Raw genomic sequence first — 13,808 nt, 5'->3', positions numbered from 1 at the left:
GTTGATAAGAGGGAGGGAGCACAGCGCATCAAGGGATGTCAAGCAATGTTCCCATTTGCCCCTGCAACAATGTTTTGGTCCCATGAAGCATTGCACAAACTTCTCAAAACACACTGTGGCAAGTTGCACTTTGGGATAGCTACCCACAATGCACTGCTTTGTGCATTGACACAGGCGCTGCTAGTGAGGATGCACTTCATCGAGACAATGAGCATAGTGTGGCCACGCACAATCGACTTAATTAATTCGGAGGCTTGAGGTCGAATTAGATAAAGTCAACTTAATTTTTCAGTGTAGACAAGCCCTAAGTGACTTGCCCAAGGTCACACAGGGAGTCTATGACAGAGCTGGAGGCTGAATCCTGATGCCCTTAGTCCCAGTTTAGTGCCTTCTCTTAAGTAGAGGAAGGATGGCCTTGTAGTCATCTCAAAATGCTTTCCAAAGCTATCGGTTAGATATGAATAGTATAGTGACCATGCAGGCAAGTGGGGCTGCCATGATGCCCTTGGCCATGGCTCCCAGACACAACCTTGGCTACAAGAACCTGTGCTAGTAACCGGAGGGATTGCAGAACTCGGTTTAGCATTTTGAATGATGGCATCCTCAGCACCTACACATTACTACCCACACTGCAGGGCCAGCACAGGGTGTGAGCTCTGTCCTGACTTGGGACTTGAATCCATTACTGTTTGGCCTAAAGGAGTGAGTGCTCCCAGCAGAGCCTGACACTGTCTATACACCCCGTGTACATTGTTCTACACAAAAGATTACATGAAAGCACTGTTAAGCAGGCAAAAGTCAATAAATGCAGGGTCAAGGTTGGGCTGAGCCAGAACCCTCAGCACATATGCATTACAACTTGGACTCTAATTACCACACAATTTCATTGATATATTATTTGACACAGATTCACAAGGTCTAGTCTATGTCCCAGCTTGTCACCAGTCTCTTAGGAGTGACCTTTTTAGTGTGCTGGATTCCAAGGGTCCACAAGGGCAGGCCTGCAGCCTTCACATCTCCAGAACTGGGCATTTGGGCACAAGCGATCCCTATCTCTCCCTGTGGCTCCCTGCAGTGAATCCAGCCAAGCCAGATTCCTGCGGGAGGTTTGTACTGTACTCCTTCAAGGTAAAATGGTGTCAGTGAGTATTTGCAGCTACACCAGGCAGCCTTTTCAAAACAAGGTAACAATTTATTTGTCACCTGGCACATAGAATCTGAAAGTCCTGAGATTAGGATAGAAAAGCAAAGGTAAAGACAAAGGGTTTTCAGTTGCAGCACAGACATACCCATAGTGCTCTGTCTCAAGTACCTAGTCTGATCTCCCATGTCCTAAGGAGAAAATGAATTCCTTCCCCCCAAATAGATAGTGATGCCTAGATAAGTACAGTCATACAGATAACTCATAAAATATTTCAGAAAATTCCCACATTTGTCTCATATACATCTATGAACACATCCAGTAACTAGATATATTTTGCTATATAGAGCTTGAGTTTGTTACACTAAGGCCCCTTTACACCACCCTGGCAGCGTAAAGGGCCTTAAGCCTGGTCTACACTACAGAGTTAAGTTGACTCAAGTTAGCTTATGTCGACCTAACTCTGTAAGTGTCCACACTAAAATGTTGTCCTGCCAATGCATAGCAGGCGAGTTACAGACTTAGTAACTCCACCTTCACAAGAGACATAACGCATAGTATCAGTGTAGACACCGCGTTACTTACTTTGACTTTAGTGGCCTCCAGGAGGTATCCCACAATGGTTCACTGTGACCACTCTGGTCACCATCTTGAACTCTGTTGCCCAGTGGCCAGGTACACAGGTTTATGACCCTCCTCTCTAAAGCCCCGTGAATTTTTGCAATTCTGTTTTCTGTTTGCTCAGCATGGAGAACTCACCTAGCGACTACCCAGCTGACCAGGCCAGCTCTATGCTGCAGACATGCCCCTGCCTGGAGTACACAGGAGGTGGTGGATCTCCTGGGTCTGTGGGGAGAAGAAGCTGTGCAGGCAAAGCTCTGATCCAGCCATAGAAACATTGATCTGTATGAGCAGATCGCTTGGGACATGGGTAAAAGAGCTACAAGAGAGACCCATAGCAGTGCCACGTGAAAGCCAAGGAACTGTGGCAGGCATACCAGAAGGCAAGGGAACAGAGCAGCAGACATGCTGCTTTTACAAAGAGCAGCAAGCCATCCTCGGCAGAGACCTCCTCACCACCCCCAAGAGCCCCGTGAATACTTCGGAGGAGCCAGAGTCACAGGTCCCTGGCGTGAACAGTAAGGACGAGGTATTGGACAAGGAGGAGAAGGAGTATGGGGGGCCAGGCAACTGGGGGATCCCAGTGTTTTTACTCCAGAGCAGTCCAGCCAGTCCCTACAGTGCAGCATGGGAGAGCCTGACGCAAGGGCAGGAGCCTCTAGTAAGTATGCAGTTTGCTTTGATATTGCAGGGACACATCTGTTCATTACTCTTTTTCTTAATCATACTAGAAGAGGCAGTGAAATAGCAACTCTACTTCTATTGGTTATCTGCTTCTCATTCCCCTGTACAGTTAGGCACAGGGGGCCGTGCAGAACAGTTTATTTATGTGCACTGGGATGTCCTGTGAATCCTCCATAGAGATCTTGAGGAAAGTTTCCTGAAAGTAGTCTGCAATCCTCTGCTGAAGGTTTCTGGTTTCTTCTGCCGCGGTAGGACTCTTTATCACACCACTCAGCAATTACTCCAGCAGGCACCATTGACCACTCATGCTAGCAGCATATAGCCCCAGTCTGCAGCCAGAAGTGTGCAAGGGCTGTTACCCTCAGGAGTGAAATACCAGCTAAAGTCACCACTCCCAGAGGAAAACGGTGCCAGTATTCAGTTCATTTGCCCTATTTGCAGATACTCATTCTTGTGAACTAACCCCGCCATTATTGTCCCAACTCACTCCCTCTCCCCTCTGGGCCATATTCACCATGACTGGGACTGTAGCTGTGCTCTATGAATCCCAAGAAGAAGTGAGAATGTGGTGCTTGCAACTTGTGTGGCTTAAGAAGAGTGAGTTCAGTATTCCAAGTTTCCACATATCTTGTACAATTGTGAATGTATTCACCGCTGTGCATTGTATCTCTTGCAACGGAAATGTGGTCTTGCGGGCTCTCCATCCACACCAGCAGAGTGGGCTCAGCAAGACAAGGGGTAGAAGGAAGAGGATGCATGACATGTTTCAAGAGATCCTACAAGCCTTTTGGTGCTTGGGCTACTGAGCACGGGGTTTGGAGGCTCACCCTTGTGGACAGAATAGACAGGAATAGTGCGGAGAGCACAGGAAAAGGGGAGAGACGTACAGCAGGAGATGCTAGCGCAGGGGTGGGCAAACTATGGCCCATGGGCTGGATCCGGCCCACAAGCCATTTTAAGCTAGCCCGCTAGCTCCTGCTGAGGAATGGGATCAGGGGCCACACCACGCAGCTCAGCCCCACTCCAGCATTCCAGCCAGTTTGCTAAAGTCTGCCTTCTTGAAATCCATTGTCTTTATTTTGCTGTTCTCCCACCTACCATACTATTATAGCCCTGGTAGCTGGCTGCTCAAAATCAGCAGACAGCCATTTCACCGCCACCTCGGTGGAAACTTTCCCCCTTTGCTTCACAGATATTATGAAGCACACAGCAGGCAACTATAACCATGGGGACTCGTTTTTTTACTGAGGTCTCATCTTGTGAGTAGACAGCACCAGCGGCCTTTCAAATGGCCAGAGGCTCATTCTGCATCTGCTGAGTGTGTAGTTGCTGCTGGCAAGGTGGCTGGTGTATGGCTTCATGAGCCACAGGAGTGAAGAGTAGGCTGAGTCTTCCAGGATCACTAGTGGCATTTCAGCATCCCCCAGTGGTGATCCTTTGGCCTGAAAAGAAAGTCCCTTCTTGCAGCTTTCTGAACAGGCCTGTGTTCTTAAAGATGTGTGACTCATGCACCTTCCCTGACCGTCCCGGTGATCCCCAGCGCTTGCAGAACCACAGAAAAGTAGCTCTTTCAGTTGATGTACTCTGTGGCAAGGTGATCTGGTGCCAAAATAGGGACATGCATGTCATCTATTGCTACACTGCAGTTCAGGAACCTCATTACTGCAAAACCATCCACTGTGTCCTGCACATTGCCCAGAGTCACACTCCTTCATAGCAGGACATGATTAATGGCCCAGCCCACTTACATCACAGCAACCCCCACAGTGGATTTCCCAACTCCAAACTGATTCCTGACTGATCGGTACGAATCTGGCACTGCAAGCTTCCACACAGCGATCGCCACTCATTTCTCCACTGTCAGTGCAGCTGTCATTCTGGAGTCGCTGCACTGGAGAGCTGGGGAAAGCTCTGCACATGCATCCAGGAATGCAGATTTGCACATCCAATAGTTCTGCAGCCACTGCTCATCATCCCATACATGCATAATGAGGCAATCCTACCAGTCAGTGCTTGTTTCTTAGGCTAGAACCGATGCTCCACTGTCTGCAGCTGCTCCGTGAATGTCAACCACCTTGAATTGTTTCTTTCTATGTCCCACAGCAAGTTAGCCTCCAAGGAACTGTTATGTTCCCAGTGACTCCTCTGATGGCTCTGCAAATACTGAAGGATCAGGTGTGCCACACTCGCAACACTCATCACAACAGTGCAGAGCTGTGCCAGATTCATGCTTCTTACACGGGATAGCGGATGTGCGGGTTTGTGGGGCTTTTGAAAAGAGGCACGAAACATTATGGGATGCAGATAAAATTATAGGACGGAGAAAACTGCATCATGGAACATTGACCCATATTCCTAGTCACCCCTGCATGACTCATTTCCCCCTATGAGGCATTGCAAACCCTTCCCTAAACACCCTGTGTTAGCTGGTGGCAAGTTACACAGTGGAAGAGCCACCCATGGTGCACGGCTCTCTGCACCAATCAATGCAAGCACTGGTAGGGAGGACGCAGACCGCTGACACAAGGAGCATAGTTTGGCCATGCAAAAGCAATTTAATTCATGCAGCAGCTGTACACTGATGTAACTTAGGTCAACTTAATTTTGTAGTGTACACTCGCCCTTAGTATAACTGAGAATTCAGGCCATAAAATATAATACTTGGTGTGACGGGTTCGGTCACAGAGACCCCCTTGGTACTGCCACCTGACGTGCTGAATTTACCTCTGAGCCCATTTTTCCTGGCAGCTTGGAACTCCACAACCCTGCCTCGTTGAGCCAGACACACAAGCCTGCTGCAACACAGACCCAGGTCTGGTCCACGCACCCAAAGCTGCAGACTTTAACCAAAAACTGCTCAGCAGGTCACCTATCTCCAGCACCCAGACACCCAGTTCCCAATGGGATCCAAACCCCAAATAAATCCGTTTTACTCTTTATAAAGCTTATACAGGGTAAATTCATAAATTGTCCGCCCTCTATAACACTGATATAACACTATGCACAACTGTTTGCTCTCCCAGGTATTAATCACTTGCTCTGCGTTTATCAATAAACAAAAGTGATTTTATTAAGTATAAAAAGTAGGATTTAAGTGGTTCCAAGTAATAACAGACAGAACAAAGTAAGCTACCACACAAAATAAAACAAAACACGCAAGTCTAATCCTAATACATTAAGAAACTGATTACAGGTAAATCTCACCTTCAGAGATGTTCCAATAAGCTTCTTTCACAGACTAAAATAACGAGGAGTCCTTGTGGCACCTTAGAGACTAACAAATTTATTTGGGCATAAGCTTTTGTGGGCTATAACCCACTTCATCAGATGCACGGAGTGAAAAATACACTAGGCAGGTATAAATATACAGCACATGAAAAGATGGGAGTTGCCTTTCCAAGTTGGGGGTCAGTGCTAACAGAGGCCAATTCAATCAGGATGGATCAGGCCTTGTTAGCACTGACCCCCAAGAACTACTCGTTGTTTTTGCTGATAGAGACTAACATGGCTACCCCTCTGAAACCTTTCACAGACTAGACTCCTTCCTAGCCTGGGTCCAATCCTTTCCCCTGGCACAGTCCTTGTTAATTCCAGCAGGTATCTTAGGTGAAAAGCAGGGGCTTTCTCATGACTGGGAGCTCTTTGTTCTGCTCCACCCCCTTTTATAGCTTTGGCACAAGGCGGGAATCTTTTGTCTCTTCGGGTCCCCACCCCTCCTTCTAAATGGAAAAGTACCAAATTTAAGATGGATTCCAATATCATGTGACCTGGTCACATGTCCTGTGAGACCTCATTCTTCATTACCCATGGTCTGGTACACAGGAAGGTTTGCAAGTAAACAGAGCCATTTACAACCAATTGTCCTTGTCAATGGGAGCCATCAAGATTCTAAATCACCATTAATGGCCCACACTTTGCATAATTACAATAGGACCTCAGAGTTATACTTCATATTTCTAGCTTCAGATACAAGGATGATACATGCATACAAATAGGAGGAATATATTCAGTAGGTTATAACCATTGTTATATCGTACAAGAGACTTTTGCATAAAGCATATTCCAGTTACATCATATTCACACTCATGAGCATATTTCCATAAAACATTATGGAGTGCAATGTCACACTTCGTATTTGTTTAGTTCTTCACATCTTCAAAACACTGTACAAATACTAAGAGTGAAATTCACCCTACTGTGGCACAAGAAACTAAGTGATACATAACCCTTGTTTTAGCCCTCTGAACGGGTGAATTCCCCCTTATCAGATTAATCCTCACCACGGTGCTATCAGATAGTTAGCAAGAAGGGGCCTGAATGATCCAAAGCTTATGGAAGAAGTTTAGGTTTTGCACTAATGGTTTTACCTTGTTCAAAGAATTCATCCCTCTTTACTCGCTGGAGTGTGGGGAAACTCACGAAATGCATTCTATGTGTGGGCTGAAATTGACCTCCTGTGTGGGGGATAACACACAATACACAAAGCTTAATAACTTCACTGAGTCATGTTTTCCAACTGTTCCTTTTAATCACTGGACTCAAAGGTCTATATGACTAACAGTTTTCAGAGTAGCAGCCGTGTTAGTCTGTATCCGCAAAAAGAAAAGGAGGATTTGTGGCACCTTAGAGACTAATTTCAGAGTAACAGCCGTGTTAGTCTGTCTTCGCAAAAAGAAAAGGAGTACTTGTGGCACCTTAGAGACTAACCAATTTATTTGAGCATGAGCTTTCGTGAGCTACAGCTCACTTCGTCGGATGCATACCGTGGAAACTGCAGAAGACATTATATACACACAGAGACCATGAAACAATACCTCCTCCCACTCCACTGTCCTGCTGGTAATAGCTTATCTAAAGTGATCATCAAGTTGGGCCATTTCCAGCACAAATCCAGGTTTTCTCACCCTCCGCCCCCCCACACACAAACTCACTCTCCTGCTGGTAATAGCCCATCCAAAGTGACCACTCTCTTCACAATGTGTATGATAATCAAGGTGGGCCATTTCCTGCACAAACCATCCGATGAAGTGAGCTGTAGCTCACGAAAGCTCATGTTCAAATAAATTGGTTAGTCTCTAAGGTGCCACAAGTACTCCTTTTCTTTTAGAGACTAACAAATTTATTTGCACATAAGCTTTCGTGAGCTACAGCTCACTTCATCGGATGCATGACTAACAGTGTGCTCAGCTTCCCCCAGAGAAAGGCTGATAGATAGCATTGCAGATGGCTATTACCTTGCTGGCTATATTTGCAAGAATAACTTGTTGAAGTGCAAATTTAAGCAGAAATTAAAAGTATGGGAAGGAATCCTTCCTATTTACCCCTCCTTTCTGGATACACAATGGCAGTGGCTAATGGGATAAGTGCAGAATGAGGCTTTCTGCTAAAGCATCAAGTATTGACCACTGCCAGAGGCAGGATACTGGATTTAATAGACCAATGTGCTCATCCTGTAGGGCAAATACTATATAATTGGTTTTATTCCCATTATTTTCAGAGGTTGACAAAACCTGGGATCTGAACTCACCCTGGAACTTTTGGAAAGTGTGAATTCAGATTCAGACTGGCCCCAAATCTTTATAAGGCAGGCTCAGCTCTAAACTTTGCGGCTTAGACCTGTCTCTGTAAACTCTTGAATAATAAATGCCTTTTACTTTGTTCCTTCTTCCAGTTGAATCAAAACAAACAATTATTTTATAAAAAAAAATTAAATATTATGGGGTGCTCGGTTGCAAAGATATGATATAAATAAACACACATACATTCAGTTCTTGAGTGCTGGAGGAAATTGTCTTTTGATCTTGTGCCTCACAACACTACCACACGATATGGAGTCTAATATTTCTAGATTTCTAGTCCTGCTGGATTATTTTCTGAAATGAAAATATTAAGATTTAAAAGGTTCTTTCTTTCAGAAATCCAGATGCTACTCTTATGATTATTTTCTTACATGAAATAACCCTTTCACTGCTATCCCCAGCTCCAGCCACTGTTTGGCAGAAGAATGTGACATGACACACTGAAAGTGGATGACATACTGAAAGCGACGTACTGAGCTGCACTGCAGCTGTGTTTTGCTCAATGTGCCTGTTGAGGCAGCACCCAATTGCTTAAATAAAGCCAAAACATCAAAACAACAATAAAAGGAATGGCCTCTCTGACATGGTACAGTAGTAGGTATGTTTCACAGTCATCTAGATACTTACAGAATGGCTTTACTCACAGTTACTAACCAGCCAAATCCAGCATAGAGAAATCTAAATGTTGACCTAGAGCTTATTGGAAAGAGAAATCAACAGCAGATCATCTCCAGAACCAGCCAGTCATATGATCCAATAAAACTGATGCATTGGCACCCAGTGAACAATGGAACATCACAGACTGTGACATCACTGTGTGATTTAACCTCTTAGCAACTGGGGCTAACTAGATGCTGAACGAAACGGAGTACTTGTGGCACCTTAGAGACTAACCAATTTATTTGACGAAAGCTTATGCTCAAATAAATTGGTTAGTCTCTAAGGTGCCACAGTATTCCTTTTCTTTTTGCGAATACAGACTAACACGGCTGTTACTCTGAAACCTGTCGTAGATGCTGAATGAGTCTTTTTTTCAGAGAGACTAGGTGGGTGAGATAATATCTCTTATTGGACCAACTTCTATTGGTGAAAGAGACAAGCTTTTGAGCTTGAGATCTTCTTCAGGGCTGGGATGAACACAGCTACAATCACACCACAAACAAATTGTTTTTTTATACCCACCATGTAAACCATTACAGGACCATCTGTATTTTAGGCAGGTGAAGGGCTATATATGACTAATCAGTAGGAAAAAAGGCAGGGGAATCTAGGACTGTGGCCACCTTCATTTCATTGATAAATCTAGTCAGGCCACAATCTGATGTATCAGTTTGCACTCTGATTTTTGATTTTTAAAATCAGTAGATTAGCAAAGGATCAACTGAGCAGAAACAATGTGCCAGACTGTCTGCTCCATTAAGGCCACTCTGTCCTGCGGCCCATGCAAAAAGCAACTGTCAAGCCAGCTTAATTGGTGGAAGATGACCTCCGTCTCAGATCCAGGCACAGTGAGCAGTCTGGAGTAGAGGGGAAGGAGTCTCAAGGGCATCTCTACGCTTTGGCAATTCCTGTCTTTCCCAACAGCTCCTTGAGGCTATAGTAGCTGGGTGTAACATAGAGCAGCCCTTTACTCTGGGACCTGCCCAGTGACCAGACAGCCCCAGGATCAGGGGACTGCATTTAAAGCCATTTTTGCCCCTGCAGTCCATGCTGAGCTGAGGGCAACTTAGCAGAACCAGAGCTTATCTGGCTCTATTTTACCAAACTGTGTGCTGGTTGTGAGATTGACACAAATTAGAAATTAGCATAAAACCCACCAAACTCATTTCACTTGTAGCCCAAGGCAAGATTTATGCACAAGGGTCAGATCATCAACTGGTATAAATTGATGGAAGTCAATGGAGCAATACTGATTGGGGATCTGGCCACATATCTAGTGGGCTCAAAGGCCAGTGTGTTAGGAATTAATGATCTTTTGTTTCAGAGGTGCTTAGCACCTGCAACTATAACTAAAATCCATGAGAGATGCAGGTGCTCAATGCCTCCACAAAATTAAGCTATAAGGAAGTATGTGAGAGAGAGAAGAGGTGAGAAAGTTAGGTGGGCTGGGAACCCTAGTCTAGTGGAAAGATATATATATGGCCATCAAGGAGGTAATGCAATAATTTAGGAATTAAATAATGATTGCAAAATTATAAAGTAAAGAAACACAAAGAAAGAGTAAACTGAATTCAGACACGAGGATACTCCCTGCAAAGTCCCACTGGCAAACAAAAATTACATTTAGTGGCAGTTCAGGTTGCATCAAGACATATTCCACCCACCCAAAACCTTAAAAAAATGGAAATAAGAAGTAAGAAAAAGAGTTGTGCATTCTTTCCACTTTCGTATTTTGTACAGCACTATCAACACCATACTCCAATGAGGCTTTCAGGGTCCATCTTCAACAGATACGCATAACAAGCAACATGTATACCAACTTCATGAAACTTGTTTTTCTATCAAAGGCTCAGCACATCTGACTATTACACATTTCATGCCTTTGAGAAGCTATTATGCCTTAATACTGTTGAGAGGACTGTTAAGGTTTTGTGTTTAAGGGTTTCAGAGTAACAGCCGTGTTAGTCTGTATTCGCAAAAAGAAAAGGAGGACTTGTGGCACCTTAGAGACTAACCAATTTATTTGAGCATGAGCTTTCGTGAGCTACAGCTCACTTCATTGGATGCATACCGTGGAAACTACAGCAGACTTTATATATACACAGAGAATATGAAACAATACCTCCTCCCACCCCACTGTCCTGCTGGTAATAGCTTATCTAAAGTGATCATCAGGTGGGCCATTTCCAGCACAAATCCAGGTTTTCTCACCCTCCACCCCCCCACACAAATTCACTCTCCTGCTGGTGCTAGCCCATCCAAAGTGACAACTCTTTACATAATCAAGTCGGGCTATTTCCTGCACAAATCCAGGTTTTCTCACATCCCCCCCACCCCCATACACACACAAACTCACTCTCCTGCTGGTAATAGCTCATCCAAACTGACCACTCTCCAAGTTTAAATCCAAGTTAAACCAGAACATCTGGGGGGCGGGGGGTAGGAAAAAACAAGAGGAAACAGGCTACCTTGCATAATGACTTAGCCACTCCCAGTCTCTATTTAAGCCTAAATTAATAGTATGCAATTTGCAAATGAATTCCAATTCAGCAGTTTCTCGCTGGAGTTATAACCCTCTTAGGAAAAGAAGCAAACACGCCACATATCAGTCCTATGATGTCACAGAATGTGTCTGTGGCTACATTATGTTAGTGAATCCTGCTTTACAACTGGAAGCAGAAAATAATATATAACATTACAAAACAGGCTTCCTCAAATAAACAAAATAATAAAAGAAAATGATGTTGTCTCTCTCTCTCTCTTTTTCTTTTAAGCCCATGTGTATTGACACTGATGCTTTTATTTGCTCATGGAATATAGATGAGAATAAGCCTAATGCATGAACATAAATAATACTGAAAAAAAATGCAAATCTGGAAACTGTTACTGCACACGATTTATAGAAATTAGATTTTCTTTGGTGAGATATGCCACCAAAAAAAAAAGATTTTTACAATAAATGAACATCTTCCTCAAAGACTAACAAGTCATTAAAAATTAAAAGCATACAGTACACAAGTGAGGCAATACAGCAGTAGATATGAAGAATGGGAAATATGGTTCTAGGACAAATATTTGTTTAATTAGTTTACAATTCTGATGTTTGTTTTATTGGCTCAATGTAATCACTCAAGTCCTGGGTCCATAAATTTCAGTCTTCACCCTTTCAGCTGCCATAGCAACTTGATAGGTTAGTTCTCTGAGATCTTTTATAATCTCATTATTGTGAAATGTTGATAGCAGCTGCAGCTTCTTAAAGGATGCAGGGAGAGCAAAATGACTGTTCCTTTCTGTCCCTGTCCCGCCACCCTCCCCTCCAAGAGGTTAATTGGAATATATTAGGAATAAAATACGAGTCAAATTCCAATAAATGAAAAATAGCTTTGGGTCAAGAAAGTGATATTGTTTCCTCCTTGCCTGAGTGTGTGAGATGCACTGCATGATTGACATGATAAAAGATGATAGAGTAATGGTTGCTACGTGCCTTATGGTGCATAATAAGGTATTTGAGTTCAGTCAGATTTGTTGTCCACCATTTAAACAGGACTATTCCAGACTTTCCAAACCTGAGTTTGGAGAATATCAGCACCAAGAGAATTTCAAATTAAAAGCAAATGATTCTTCAAATTCAAGTACGCAATCCTGAAAGAATTTTGCTCTTGAGGTTAGAGCAAGGGAATGGGAATCCCACACTTGTGGGTTCAATTGCTAGCTGTATCTCTTTCGGTGAGACACTTAGGTTAAATACTTTCATATGTGGGTGTCTAAAGGTAGATGTCTAAATCCATATTTAGACATTTAAATAATGTTTCTGATTTTTGAAGAGGCCAAGCACCTACAACTTCCACACAGTTGCAGAAGGGAAAAACTCCAGAGCGTTTGAAACAAGGCTGGCCCTTGGTGTTTTGCTGCCCAAGGTGGAAAACGTTTTTGGAGCCCCCCGAGTGAAGCAGATGAGCAAAAAACAAAAACAAAGTGGACAAGCGGGGGACAAGCAATGTAGCGCCCTGGAGGTCGATTTGTAGCCCCCCTGAAGTTGGAATCCAGAAGGACTGCCCTGATCGCCTGCCTCTAAGGCTTTGAAATGGAGAATGCAAATACCTTGGTGATCAGCAATGCTAGGAGAAGACATACAGAGTTAATGACAATTTTTAAAGGGCTTTTAGCAAAGTATCTTAGCTTTGGATTTTAAAACTTGATGCCTAAAGTTAGGCACCTAAATCCATATTTAAACTTTAGGCACCTACATAATTGGCCTGATTTTCAGAGGAATTGACCATCTATAGCTCCTAATGACTTAAACTGGAGTTGTGGATGCTTGGTACTTCCGAAAATCTGGCCCCAGGACACTTATTTAGAGGCCTAAATATGGATTTAGGTGCCTAGCCTTAAGCACCTATGTTTGAAAATGTAAGCCTATGTTATTACAGGGGTGCAGGTAGTGCTGCCTATAGATAAGATTATCTGATACTTTCTATTTTAAGACCCTCTTTAAAATTACTTATAACTTTGCCAAATTTTAACTGTTTGGGCTGAAATTTTCCTGCTGGGTGTCTGCCTTGGGCTGAATTTATTTCTGGAAATTTTCAGCAAAAATAGTTTAGCTGTTTCCAAAGAAAAGGCTAGGGAAAATACCTTGTTTTGTCCATGTTAAAAAATCCTAACAATCATTTCACTGAGAAGCTCTAGCACCTCTTATGTTTTGAAGTAGAAACTGGATGTGGGAAGGGGAGTAGCTCATATCAGATATGTACTTTTTGCCATTCCTGTGAAAGTATGCCCAAAATTCGACCAAGTGAAGCGGCTCTCAAAATCTCAGTTTGCACCTGCCTCCTAGAGACTTTAGAGTTTGCTAAATTCTCTGCAGATTCCATCTGCACCGACTATGCTCCAGACTCCCCATTACAGCTTCTACCTATGATGGGACTCTGCTTGCGGCTGCACCAATCTGTCCCCACACAATGACTGAGCATGCTCCTACCAAGGACTGTAGATGCTCACCAGGATTGTGGCTGCAAATTGCTGTGGCTACTCTTGGCAGCTAAAGGTTGATGTGGTGCTGGGCAGAGGAACTGAGAGTCAGCCTTTCCTGTTCTTGAGCGTGTTTCCCCTTCCGATGCCCC

Source organism: Caretta caretta, chromosome 6 (genome assembly GCF_965140235.1).
Source record: "Caretta caretta isolate rCarCar2 chromosome 6, rCarCar1.hap1, whole genome shotgun sequence".
Classification (NCBI taxonomy): Eukaryota; Metazoa; Chordata; order Testudines; family Cheloniidae; genus Caretta; species Caretta caretta.
Note: the sequence above shows the minus strand (reverse complement) of the source record.